This window comes from Saccostrea cucullata, unplaced genomic scaffold (genome assembly GCF_032062105.1).
Source record: "Saccostrea cucullata isolate Sc308-1 unplaced genomic scaffold, CSIRO_AGI_Scuc_v1 ctg11150, whole genome shotgun sequence".
Classification (NCBI taxonomy): domain Eukaryota; kingdom Metazoa; phylum Mollusca; class Bivalvia; order Ostreida; family Ostreidae; genus Saccostrea; species Saccostrea cuccullata.
In genome coordinates, this window is record NW_026918947.1 from 130,429 (window position 1) to 145,607 (window position 15,179).

The window sequence follows — 15,179 nt, forward strand, 5'->3', positions numbered from 1 at the left end:
GTTGAAAGATTTTTTTGTGGAACACCCTATTTAAGATTGCATAAATTGAATTGATACTGACATAATAAATGGGTGATATGTTAACCATCAATGGAAAGTAAAAAAAGGTAAAAGATTTTTACCCTAGCTGAAATTTTTGTTTAGATAATGGAAATTCTCAGGTTTTGAAAGTGTGGCCATCAGGAAACAAACATCAAAGGAGATTGCAGAATCTTTTTCAGAAATGGATTTAAATTCGTTTATTCAAAGTGCTGAATCAAAAACTCTTTTAAAGAGTGGAAAGTATTAATGTTGTGGAAGGTTTAAACTTTCTTTTCATGGATTTGCTATTTTGTGGTGTACTCAACTTAATTTCCTTGCGTTTGGCTTTATAGCATTTTTTGTTTAACATTTTTACCGGGTTATTTCTGGACAATCTGAATCTTAAAACCTAAGCTTTTTTTAAGAATTGATCCGATTTTCTATCATTGCTATCCGACCTCATAAAACCAAAGGTAATTATTATTATCGGACGTACGGTACATTGATAGAAAAAAACGCTAAAGGCTCAATGACGTCACAGAAATGTTTTAAGTAAAGTTCTAATGATTAAGCCTTTCACCTTAACAGCATATGTTGACGTATCAGTGACAATGAATATTATCTGTTGGAACATAAAACAATACACAATCAATCAATCAATTACAAGAAATACTGTACAAACCAATCTAAGAATAACATAATTTGATGATTCCTAGTTAGTAGACAAAATTAGAAAACATTGTCAATTTTAAAATTGTCAGGAGTTTATGAAAGACATTGGTAAAGCCCGTGTTAGTTTCTAAGCGTATTACTTTTAATTATAATCATGATTTTCTCGTACTCTTATATCAGTAGCTTCTCTTGTTATTGTATTCACCATTCTTTTCTTCTGAAGATGGATTCGGCATCTAAAAGGTGAAAATGGAATTAAAAAGCAATATACTACAATTCTTTTGAATATAAATAAATTCGATTTTTAAATAAAACTCAAAGATACTCTGACATTTAATCCTAGTCCTAAGTGTAATCATGTTAACAAGAAAACGTATGCACTCCTTTGATTGTATGCAATGTTATGAAGTCTTATAATGCCATTTTTATTATAATCTTAAGTTTTCAATCATTCTGCATTTGGAAAATATAAACAATAGAAAAGTAGCCAACAAAGAAAAGTGTAGAATTTATGAAAACTGATTTGAAATCACAATCCAGTTTTACTTGTTTTTTTTATATCTTTAGTAGAGACAATTCAATATCACGAAAGATTTATTCACGACACAATTTATATTTTGACACAAAAAGAGAGGTTTTTTGTGTAATGTTTAAACATTTTTTATTTTAGAAAAAAATGAAGCCCCAAACTTACAATTGACCATTTAGACGAACGACAACACTTGTTCCAAAAGCATTTGTATAATTTTTGTCTATGATCTCATTCGCTTCTTTTGGAAAATCATTCCACTTCCCGTCTTCACCTTTCCATTCCCACTTCTTACACGTAGAAAGGGCACTCGTATTCCTGAAATACCGCCTCTTTTTCTTATTCACTAATGAAGTGTTATTCATATTGTCCCTCACTCCTCATGGGAATTGATTCTACGATGCGTGAAAAATTTCCCTGGGAGCTGGAGTCGTTATATGAGTGCACAGACACACTGACAACTCTCGTCTCATCATGCCCTACAATAAATCATGTGAACATAATTAATTTTACTATTTCTTTTTTGTATTGCGTTTCTCTCATGTTTCCATAAATTTTTTTTTGTATAAGAGATAAAATTTTTTATATCAAATAATACATACATGTAATTAACCCTGTATTCAAAAGAGTTATTCCAAAATCATACTTCATTTATATAAGCTTCCTAGGGATTGTTGAAAAGTTTACCATGAACAACAAGAAAAAAAAACAATGTGTATATATACAGGTATGTGTGTCAATCTACTATTAGGCATTAATTTAAAAGACAACAACAACAAAAAATTACTTGATGATTTTTCCCTGGTGGCATAAGGTCCGGTTGCTTTGGCGTCAAGTGAGCGTTTTCTTAACATTTCTTTTATGCTGGGATCAAATGGGTCACTATAAAAAAAATGTAGGATTTTATTTCCATTGCATGTCCCAGGAAAACTTTGATTGAATAGCTATTCATTCACAAGCTTAAAAGTAAACCATCGGTAAGATAAATTGAACTTACCATAACTCTACATCAAATTTGTTTTTATATCCATATCTGTAATTACTCTTGTTTCCATTTGGCCATCTGACCTAAAATAATAATAATGTTTTTAAGTATGATTAAAGCCCTTTGATCATTCAAGAAGAAACCAAAGCAGTAATCATATTACATTTTAATAAAAGCATATGAACAGAAAATAAAGACGTGTGGAATTCATTACTTAATTAGGCTCTAAGGGCTTAAAAAGACTATGTTTCAATTGTATACATGTTAAGGTTCTGAAAAAAAAATTAAAGAAAGACTTTAAACACCTGGAGAGAATGGCAAGTAAACATAAGCAGATGTACGAAAGCCCAGAAGGCTCATTCGAGATTCGAGTTTCAAAATACGAGATTCGAAATGCGAGATTCAAAATTAGAGTTTCGAAATTCAATATCCAAACCAACCAATCAAAAGCGAGTTCAACATTTGATTACTCCCCTTTATTATGTTTTTACTATCACGAAATCGTTGAATATATTCATAACAAATGGGGCATTTGCTAAAATGACAACGCAAGAAAAAATATTTTATTTATCAAAACGAAATAAAAATAAAATTTGGGTTACATTTTGAAAAAAATACAAAATCTTATTTTTTTTAATTAAACAAAACAATAAATACGTTAAATTAAAGATATTATATGGTTTTATCGTTGACTTGCGGAATATCTTTGTCGACTAATTTTTTTTTAGTTCATTGATGAGGGAGAAAACTAATAATGTTTAGATATGAAATATTAAATATCATATCTACACTGCACAGCAATTTAAGGGTATATATTTCATTACATTTAATAAGGATACATTTGTGCAATGAGACTAACTGCTGAATCGAACTGTAGCATTATAAGGTTTTACTAGTATAATTTACTCTTTGACCATAACGCTCTTGTCAGAGACTAAAATATAAAACGTACCATTACGCTTTAGTTCTCCAGCTAATTTAGACTCGTCTACTATTTGATATCAGATAAGATAAATGCCGCATTTATTTTATTTCATATTGCCAATCTGTATTTTATATATAATTTTTAATTAATTCAAGAAATCAAAGCCTTAGACCAAAATAAGTAATTGAAAGCTTAATTTTTATGTATTTCCTCTATGAGCAAACGAGCGCGACTTTTTGTTTATCAATATTATGTTGCCTTTCAAGTTTTACAAAGTAACATTTTCACTGTGTTTGGAAAAATGGGCAGGTGGAGTGGGGTTATTGTTAATCTTTAGAGACTTGTCACTCATTTTTATGAGCTCATTATTGTGTCAACAACCTTTTAAAAAAGTAAACAATACAAAAATATATATACTCTTGATATAAGTAATCTATTTAATATTTAACAAGCTATAATATAAATTGAAGTATATCTTGCTGGTCAAAAATCCAATAATTATTTATATTTCATTCTAATATATATAACACTCTTTCTTGCATTGTAATTTAATCAAATAATCCATTTGTTATGATTATATTAAACGATTTCTTGATAGTAAACACATAATAAAGGGGAGTACATGTAATCAAATATTGAACCCGTTTTTGATTGGTTAGTCTGGATTTTGAATCTCGAAACTCGAATTTCGAATCTCCAATTTCGAATCTCGTATTTTGAAACTCGAATCTCGAATGAGCCTTCTGGGCTTTCGTACAGATGAGCCACCGTGACATAAAGATATTGTTTAAAATGAGTCAATCAAATTTAATATGAAAAAATAGCTTTAAAAAATTAACATTAAATAATTCTATTATTTGATACAATTTAAGATACTTTCTGACAGAATCTGTTAATAAATTATCAGAGTTACGAACATTTTTTAAAAATAATTTTTATCTATTTATTTTATTTTTTTATTATTATTTTTTGTTTTGTTTTGCGTGTCCAGTAGGAATATCACAAATTATTTTAATTTCAGGGCAAAACATAAATAAAACTATTTATAATCATATTGTCCAGATGGTCAAAGGCCGTATAAAACTTATTTCTCTAAATATTTCAAAACTATGCATAAATGAAACATAGTCGATCAAACTAACCATTGATTCGATATAGCACTACCATCAACCATCATCATTACTGTACTACTCACGTAAATCTCTGTTGGTGTTTTCAAACGATACACTGTTCCAACGTTCCCTTTTCCTCCATCTTGGTCATCCCATTTCCAGTCCTGACCTTTTCAAAACCAGTTCAATATGCTTTTACCAAAACTAACTGATTTGCATTTGGGTGCAATATTCGAACGAATAATGTCAAGTTAAGATGTTTTTGGGGATGTAAGAATACGTTATTTTGACAAATAAATCATGGGACGCAACAATAACGAGATGCAAAATCTACATAAATGATAGAGACCAATCATACCTCTTTTAACAAGACAACCAACGGCGATAGGATGGTCTTCTAGTATCCTGGGTTCATTACAGGGTTCAATATCATATGCCGTCTGCAGACCATTGTTTCCATATCTATAGGGCAAATGCAGCCCAGTGTCCCATTCCACATTTATCCAACCAACTGCAAGAATGTAAAATTGATCAATTGATATTACAAATTGTAGAGACAAATTTAGTAAATACATGTAAATGATTGGCTAGCGATTTGATATGAAACATGCTCAATAAGCCATATTGTGATCCAAGCGCAGCTTTAAGGGGTTTGTCTTTACTGAAATTAAGTGCACACTACATTGATATTCATTAATATCAACTTAGCTTAATGACGTTGTTGTTCTGGAGATGAGATATTATTAAGGATTTTTTGGCATGCAGATGCTGGAATTGATTGCAATTTAAGTCTTACTCTGACCAAAGGTATACCTGTCAAACTGATATCCCTGCAATTTAAAGTGTCTTCCATTCATATGTCTAAATAGTTGAAAAGATCTTTTTTTTTTAAATCATATTCCATATAGAATGGTCGCCCGTGTGGCGCAGTGGTTAGAGCGTCTGCTCTAGAGTCGCGAAGAAAGGAGTTAATCCATACGTCGAATCCATACGTTCGAATCCCACTGTGGGACATGGAGACCGGTCCTTCGGATGAGACCATATAAACCGAGGTCCCGTTTCGCAGTAGGTGCTGACACGTAAAAGATCCCTCCCTGCTCAATGACCCTGAGTGCCGAGTATAGGACAAAATTTGCAGCTCTCCACCAGCAAGTGGGGGCGTCTCCATATGAGTGAAAAATTCTCGAGAGGGACGTTAAACAATATACAATCAATCAACAGTCCATATAGAATGAAAGGAAATATATATCCTCTCTTTATTTTCTCTGTCTCATCGTCCAGTAAATCATCTGTGTGTCAACAGGACCAGAGAAATGCAAAAAGATCGAAGAAAGTTAAACTAAATTAAGTAAATCTATAGAAATAATCTATTGTCTTGGCCATGGACAACAAACGCAGTTATGATAAGGCTGTCCGAAGGCTTTTAAATTGTTTTAAAAATATACATCTAATTTTGAGCTAGATTTTAATTTAAATATGTAATCCTTGTTTGAAATTGCAGTCAACTTGAGATAATAATTTGATCACGTATTATAATAAAGCATTTTTGTAATGTCACATGACTGTGTTGGTCACGTGACGGAGATTTATGACATTCCTAAATGTTGCACAAAAATCGCTTCGGCACAAGTGAAAAACAAAAATATTGTGCAAAGTTTGTTACATAGATCAGTTCATAGTGATCTCTTGTACATAAAAATTGCTGGGGGCAGGTTTGATTTTTACTCTTTAAGAAAATATTTTACGAGAAATTCAACTTACCAGCATAAGAAGGGGTATTTTCCACTCTTTATCGCGATTCATACAAAAATGGATAAACTACACACAATCCCCCAGCAAATTTCAGTTAGACGACATACTTCTCTTGTAGATTCATACAGAATATTTTCAATTTGTCCTTGTTTATCACTTGTGCCAGTCCAATATAAACACGATTTATAAATTCTAACTCTGTCTACGGACGTGTAAGGGGAGCGTTTCACATATTATTTTTCGCTCTTGTTTGAATATGTGCATATCGGACAAGCGAAAGGAATAGAGATGTTTAAATTTCAAATATCCAACATCAAAACAACACATTTGAGCTTAAAAACAGTCCTAACAATTCAGATAAATAACAAGGCCCCAAAATAAATCTACATGCTATGTCAAAATTATGACACTTTCCCCGTCATATCATATCAAGTATGCAGTGACTTGACGTCATATTCTATTATGACGTCATATCTACATGTAGGTAGTTCAGAGAAGTTACTACAGTTTGAACTATTTGATATTTTACGGGTGGCCTTATCCTAGCTGCGAAATTAACGAAAATAACACACAGGTATCCATTTATCCATTATAGATCGGTCACATCCGTCGTGAGCTTTTTGTATTGATCAGGTGTACGGAGAACCCCGAAGTCAAATTAAGTATAAGTAAAAGAAATGACCAATTACAAATGGAATCAAACTTGTCAGACAAAATGATAAAACTTAAGATGAATATCCAGATACTTTACGAATTAATCCAGTACCTCTCTTTGAGTGCCCTACAACAGTTCCGATTCCGTGTCCGTCTTGGTTCTTCCATTTCCAGTCGGGACCTCGTCGTACACGTGTACCTACACATGGCATTTTCGCATCCCTCTCTTCATATTCCTTTTCAAGTTCGATCTCCCTTCTTCTATCAATGCCACACCTGACTTGTAGGCATCTCTGTTCTCAATTATTTCACAGACGTCATCCTTTTTTAATATGGTGATATTATTTTGTTTATTAATTATTAATTTATCAAAAGTTTTAATTTTTCTATAAGAAATAAATGTATCTTCTATTTTAAATATTTACAATATATACATATATAAAATATTGATATATAAAACATCTTTATCATTTTTATTGTTAAGAAGTGTTTTTTTTTTAATAACATACCAAATCTTTTTCAGAAACTTTTTTGATTCGACGAATTTCAGATTTAATAGTTTCCCTTGAAAACTGATCTTCTTCCGGAATTCTATTTAAAACTTTTGATGCCAAGTCCTTAAAAAGAGATATCTTTGTAAGAAATCATTAATATATTGAACAATTCTTTTTTAATATGAATCGACTCCTTGGCAAAAAAGATACGAAAGTTAACACGTTTTAATGATCGTATAGGATTTATTGTAAGCATTGGTATGTGCTTACCATGTTAACTGCATATTTACCAAACTGTTCAGCCTCGGTGAAAGGGATTATCTTTCCTCCTTCTGATGCCAAAACCATCGTTCCCAAGAAACACTGAAAAATACACCGACGAATTACCCAAGAGAAACAATTAAGAAATAAACAAGGTTATTCAGTGAACATGGCGTTATGAATAGCAATTGCTCTGCTGACATATTCCTTGATGCGTGCTAGCGCATCATAGAAAATATGCCAGCAGAATAATTTAATGCCATGTTCAAAAAATAAGTTGTTTATTACTTATATTTGCATTCTTTGTGATGTCAAGAATATCTAAGGAAATTCTGGCTTACATAAGGACATGGATCATTGTCCCCATTAAAAACACACGGCTATAAAATCAGTACTTACACCTGATTAATGTACCTTTTCTCAAATAAATCATCAAATATTTCTCAAATATAGATTTGCCTCTCAACCACAGCTATCTGGATACAAGCTGTGCCGTCACCACATTCTATTTTGTTTTGATTCAGCCGTGACGTCATCGTTCAACGTTATTAAAACCCTCTGAGAAAAATCAAGAATTTAACAAGAATGCTTTAATTATGATTATAATTCAAGAATGTAATGTTTTTCTATCATTTTTAAAGTTCTTTTTATCGATTTTTATGAGCTGAAATTGTTCTTGAAATAGATAAATGGTTAGAGAAAGTTTGCTTTTCCTGCATGTAAAACGCCCAAGTGTGAAAAATTATCGTTTTTTGCAAAAATGTGACAAAATTTGAAGAGAAAAAACTAAAATATTGCAGTTTTCATCAATTTTTTAAAAGTTTTATTTTACAATTAAATACATTGACCAAAATAAAATTTTTAAAAGATAGAAATCAATAATTTCAATAAATTTGAATTTACTTTTTTCCTGAGGTTATTATTAAAAACTTATATTTATTCCTTTTGCACATTTCATATATATACTTCTGAACGCGTCATTTGATTATGTGTAGTTGTGCTTGTACTATGCGAATGTGAAAAAGGAGTTGCTCTCATAGCAGAAGCAGTTGCGTCTATAGTCCTATAAATGCAATTGAAGACTGCAGGTTCATAAAGGGAGAAAGCAGAAGGAATGCAAATATTAAGACTATGTCGAAAAAACGAAACTTTGTATTTAGTAATTATGTTCGGAAATTATTGTGGCGTTTACTTCTACTCCATAAAGGCTAGAGATGAATTCATAAAAAAATCGTCAACATTTTATTTAGAGGTACATGTAATGTAACAAAATTTCTAATTTATGGGATATTTAGAAAAGTTTTGGTGAAATTATAAACAAGCATATGTCAATCTTTCTTTTTTATCAAATTTACTATTCCAGAAATCAAACAGTTTCTTTTTCTCGAAGAATTCTTTTCTAAAAAATAAACATCAGTGTAATGCTACTTCTGACTGAGCATCATGCCGTACCGATTAATGCGACGCGGGTCAACGATGCTTAGTCCGAATTCATTGATGAGTTTTTGTTTGTTTCTCTGGTTGAAATTGTTGGTAAGAACTAATATATACCAATGAAATAAAAATCTAGAACAAATATATACCAACGAAAAAAGCAAACCCCTAGACATGTTTTCTTCTCACTGTTATTGGTTGATTGAAGTCTTGAAACGAGTTCTCCATAGCACTACACAAATTAGATGTGCTCCTTGCGCCGCCTTGACATTCTTTTCAGCGTAATTTGCTTCTCTAAATTCCGTATTTCCGATCAAAATTCTAGCAAACTTGCGCAAAATAAACTCAAAACAAAATTAAAACTTATAAGCAAAAAATGAATTTTTTTCGCTCTTACTGTAGATTAATGAGGGGTTGTTGTTACATATTTTCAAAACCTGATTTTGTGACTACGTCAGTTACCCCCTTAATTGATACTTTAATATACCATTAAAAAGAAGAAATAAAATATCTGTGAAATATTTCTTGCTTTTGTTAATTCTTAGAGTTCGTCAAACGTATTAGTATATTTTCACCATAAGAAGTTCATTAGAAAGAACATTATATACAATATCTCAATAATTTCCGAACAGCCCACGTAAAACCTTTTAATTTGACAATTTTAATATTGTTTACTAAATACAAATATTTTGTAATTAACGCTTAAACAGAAACAGTAAATGCATGCTTTGATTTATAAGTATACCTTGATAAAATAAATGTATTGACAAGAAGTTTTGGAAAACAATTATTAATATGTTCTTGGCATAAAAGTGTAATAGGCATTGTGTCAAAACACAGCATAAGCATGAATACCTATACCTGATTTTTCCTAATTAATTTTCATTTAATACTCACAATGTCCGGATCTGTTCCAACTGGAATACAGAAGATGGGGTTACCTCTTCCCAGTTGTTTCGCTATATTGATAACTGCATCGCTAACCTTTTATAAAATTATAAAAAGAAAAATCAAGTTCTTATGATTCATCAACTTTGAATTGCAAAAAATTCTTCCTTTAAAAAAATCCTTATAAACACATTTTGGAGTTTAAAATTTTTTAAAAAAGAAAAGCAGTGTTACTGAGGACCTTATTTAATTAGCCCTGTAATTTGAAACAAACTTAGAAAAAAAGTTAAATATTTTTTGGACCAGGTTTCTTAAAATGATAGCGTGATTTTTCACTTTGGTCTGAGTATTATCAAGTCAAGAATTTCACACCCCTGCAGCTTTCCTGAAATGTCTTGCAAAATAGATATTTTTTAGCTGTAAGTAAAGGAAAAAAACCTAAATGGCAAAAATTGTAAGTCATGTTGATAAAAACGTTTGTAAACCTTATTTTATGACTTCCTCGCGTAATGCAGTGGTTAGAATATCTGCTTTAGAGTCTATGTGTAAGGAGATAAACCTTACGTCTCAGGTTCAAATCTCACTGTGGGACGTGGAACTTCTTTTGATCTTCAGATTAGACTGTAAAACTGATGTCCCGTATCGCAGTACATGAAGATGCAGGCACGTAAAAGATCCCTAACTGCTCAATGGTAGTAAGTGCTGAGTATAGTTCAGAGTTTGTAGCCCTCAATGGCAAAAGGTGGCGTCTCCATATGAGTCAAAAATTCTCGAAAAAGACGTTAAACAAATCAATCAATCAATCAATCTCTTTTGTCAATTTCACCAACGGCCCACCCCCTTTCCACCCCCATCCCCTGCTTTTTCTAATTTTTTTTTTTCCTTCAGTCTGTTCATCTTCCATTTTTTGTGCAAGAAAAACTTTTGTTTCGGGACAACATTTTTTAAGTTTCACAGGTTTTGCAATGATACTTTTTTATCACTTATCTCTATTACTGTAAACCAACTTTTATTCGCGGCGACTTGATTTCGCAATTTACCGGGAGTAAAGAAGTTCGCGACGATTTATTTTCGCGATCAAGCCTTTTTTGGAACTGTTTTATTAGAAAAAGAGACTTTAAGGACCTGTTCGCGGCGAGAAAAATTCGCGATGACAAGGTTCTCGCGAAACTCGCGAAAATTTCTCGCACGCGAATAAAAGTTGTTTACAGTATTTGAAAAGAACTCTTAATTTTGAGATCCAATATACAAGGTCAGAGAGGTGATAAAATAGAAAATAGAATCCTTTTTATCTCAATTTCGAAAGCAAGAATATGAACTTTGACATAGGGCTACATTTTTTTTTAAGTAGGAGTATAGTCTAGATAAATTAAGACATATAATGAGCCTCGTTCATTACAATAACTCATGTGGTAAACTATCAAGAAATCATCTCTTTTAATCTGAGGGTAAACTCACCTCATCGTAACCACGTGATTGGTAAATCTCGTGACCGTTTTCGTTACAGAGATCTGTCGGTTTACCATCGGTGATAACGACTATTCTTGTTCTCACGTGAAATGATCCGATGTTAGAGTAAGGAACTGTAAAATAATGTCATTTTATATTTACTTCTTGATTACAGAATGAATAACGGATTGCAAGCTGAACTAATTTCACTTTACCTGTTTGTATACCTGACAAACACATGGTTAATCCTGCTTCTAATTTGCTATCGCCTCCACATTCTATGCTATCTGCAGAACAAGGAATTTCAATTGCAATTAAATGTTTTCTTTATAATTATCTTTTGATATAAAAATTTTGAGAATTATGGATTTGTTCTCACCTACACATCTGGAAATAGATTTGTAATCTTTGGAATAGTACTTAAGAATCTTTACGTCATCTCCAAAAGTTATCACAGACACATTTTCTGTTATTGATGGATGCTTAGAAAACTCTAGAAAGGATTAAAAATGTCCGAAAATATCATCCGTCTATACAAAAACGATTTTGTTTGTAAATTTTTGCATTAGTGAAGCTTTTTGCCATTCAAGAAGTAATGTTTACCGTTAATGATATCCTTGAATGCCGTTTTCATTTGTTCCAGACCCTCTCCCGCCATGCTAGCCGAGGTATCAAGCAGAAAGACGGTAGTGACGTAGGTACCATATGGGCAGCCATTTTTATATAAACTCCTACTGTCTACAAAAGTAATATTAATACTGTAAACAAAAATACTTAGAATATATGCTGATTCTGAATTTTTTCCCTACCATCAAGAACGTAATACAAGAAATAATACCTTCAGATTAATTTAAAGTATTTAAACGAAACTAATTCCACCGAAGAAAATGTTAAAGCCAATCAAACACGCAAATGTTTATAGATTCAAATGATTTTGAACTATTAGAATATAGGCCATGTTTAAAATGGTTTCTTTTCATTTTGTTCAGGATAAAGCTTAATAATAAACATTAACTCTAAAAGAGAAGACACATGAAACTAGAAAAAGAAGGCCTGATTTTATTATAAACCGCTTACTGTTATTAGATTCTTCATGAAGTCGGCTTATCCATCGATTTCTGATGCTGATTTCCATGTCTTCTGAAATAATTTTAAAACTGATAAAAGTATATTTATATTTATATTTATTGCGCAAAATTTCTGTTTCAAATCGCAAATTTCAGTAAATTTATTTCATAAAAAATTATAAATATCTGGCTTTTAGTTTCGTTGGTGAGAAATCCTGGATTTCCTTCTCGGATTTTAAACTCACTGCCATTGTATTCGACAGCAGTACGAATTTAAAAAAGTTATTTTTAATATATGTTATTTTGAAATACATTATATGCTGTAAAAGTAAAATTTCCGTATTTTTAAACAAAGGAAAATCCTTATCTTAAAGCTAATCTCAAATCAGTTAACATTAAATTTTGAAAATTCATGTTCATTAAATATAGTGAATTCTTGGATTTTCAGTTGATGCTTTACAGAAATGCGCATTAAAATAGGAGAGGACTACTTTGAAACATTTTCAACACTGAAACCCCATATCATTTCTTTTTCGGAAATTTTTTAATTAGTTCGCGAACTTTTTGATCACCCCTCGTAATTGCAATTTGCCTCAACTACTTATAAATGGTAAATATAAAAATAAAAAATCCAGATAATATGAAAAAGTTGTACTAGTATCTCTTCTTTCAAATGATGTCACCCGAGTGGCGCAGTGATTAGAGCGTCCTCTCTACAGCCGCGAGGCCGAGAGCCAATCCTTACGTCGCTGGTTTGAATCCAACTGTGGGACGTGGAGACCGGTCCTTCGGATGAGACCGGATGTGTCGCAGTAGGTGCTGGCACGAAAAAGTTCCCTCTCTGCTCAATGGCCCTAAGTGCCGAGTATAGGACAAAATTTGCAGCTCTCCACCGGCAAGTGGTGGCGTCTCCATATGAGTGAAAAATTCTCGAGAGGGACGATAAACAATATACAATTGATCAATTAATCTTTCAAATAATCATCGTAAATCAATATATAAATTTACTCTCCGACATGCATCTGATCGTGTGTATTGGTTACTGTAAAGACGGATGTTACATGTAACCCCCCACCCCTGATCTTTTTTAAGATATACAGTAGTTGGCCATAAGTATGTTCCCAAAATGGCCGACGTTTTCCGTAAACTTAAGTACATATCAAAAAGTAAAACCTAAATTTAATTATATGTAACAGCATAAAACTAACCTTTATGACTAGTACTTTGTGATGTGTCCCTTGGCTTTCAAAACTGCACTAATTCGTTTGGGTAGACTTTGATATAAACTTCTTATATAGTGAAGCGGTAAAGAGGACCAGATTTCATGAACGATGCGTTCCAGGTCTGCTTTGTTTTTAATGTCATGTACGCGTCTCTTAATCCGAATTTTCAATACTCTCCAAATATTTTCTATAATATTAATATCTGGGCTCTGTGCAGGCCATGGTAATACTGGAATATTGTTTTGCGTTTTCCAATCATTACAAACCCTAGAAACATGGCAAGGGGCATTATCCTCCTGGAAAATCCAGGCATCATTTCCGAAGTTTTTAGCAACGACAGGCCACAGATTATTGTTCAGAGTTTCAATATAAACATTAGAGTTCATATTTCCTTCAACAGATGTAAGGGTGCCCACACCATTGTATGTTATACACCCCCAGAACATCGCGGATATCACTCCCTGCCTCTCCCTGTCCAAACGTATTCCCGTACATTCCCCAATCAAACGTTCATCAGATTTCCTCCAAACATAGATTTTCTTATCCTCACCTATTATAATATTTGTCTCGTCACTAAAAATCACTCTACTCCAATTATTCTGCACATTCCAATGTAACTTTTGTCTACAAAATCCCACACGTCGAGAGCGATTCACTTTTCTGATCGTAATCGTTTTGGAAACAACATGTCGTTTGTATTCACTTTCAAATAATCTTCTTCTCACAGTCCTAGAGGATATTTTAACAACTGCAGAATTGTTGAATTTACTTGTGAGATCCTCTAATGTTTGCCGACGATTGCCCCGAACCATGCGAACGAGTCGTCGTTTCGCCCTGTCATCAAGTTTTCTTTGCCTGCCGCTTCGCGGTAAGTTTTCTGTGTTCCCCCGCTCACGAAAACGCTTTAAAAAATTACTAACTGTTCTCCTATTCAAGCCTGTTATTTCTGATATTTGTAACTGGAATGATCGCTGTTATATAAATTAATGATGATGTTTTTAACATCTTGTGTCAATTCCTTCCCTCGCTTACCCATATCTCCAAGCAGACGATATGTAAACAATAAACCGGAAATCAATTAAGGACGCTTATTTTAAAACCTCTACCACTACAAAAACTTTATTTCCGGATGTTTAGTTTCGAGAAAAAACGAATGTAATATTGCTAAAAAGTTTTTTAATCTCAGAATTCTCAATGCGATTGAAGAACGTCGGCCATTTTGGGAAGGTAATGACTAGATGCTATGGCGTAAAAGAAGTCGAACATGAGTTATCGTTCATATATCGAGTTATCGTTCATAAGATGCGTAATACGTCATCACTAGAGAACTATTCACTCGTACATGGAATATTCCACATGTGTTAAGATAAACAGAAATAAAATAAATATTCTTTAATCATATTTATTCGATTAGTAGTTTATATTTATTTCATATGTAATTTACAATGGGGTTATTATTAGTGTTGGCAACGAGTACCCGGTTAACCGGTTAACCGTCGAACGATGCGAGTATCGGTTAGTAAAACTGATATTCGGTTACTCGGATAAAAATACATCTTATAAAATAAATGAATAAAAAATAAAATTTAATTTTGTTTTTAAGCGTATGTATAAACATATCTCTAAAATTTACCGTTAGATTTAATGATCTAGTGTTTCACTAATACGATCAATTCGTTTTGATTAGTTAACACAATTAATTGCAATTGATAC

General features: G+C 32.3%; 1 pseudogene; it reads right to left on the minus strand.

The window, feature by feature from the left end:
• Positions 1 to 580: 580 nt before the first annotated feature.
• On the minus strand, positions 581 to 12,311 carry LOC134276140 (uncharacterized; annotated as a pseudogene).
• Between the last annotated feature and the right edge of the window lie 2,868 nt (positions 12,312 to 15,179).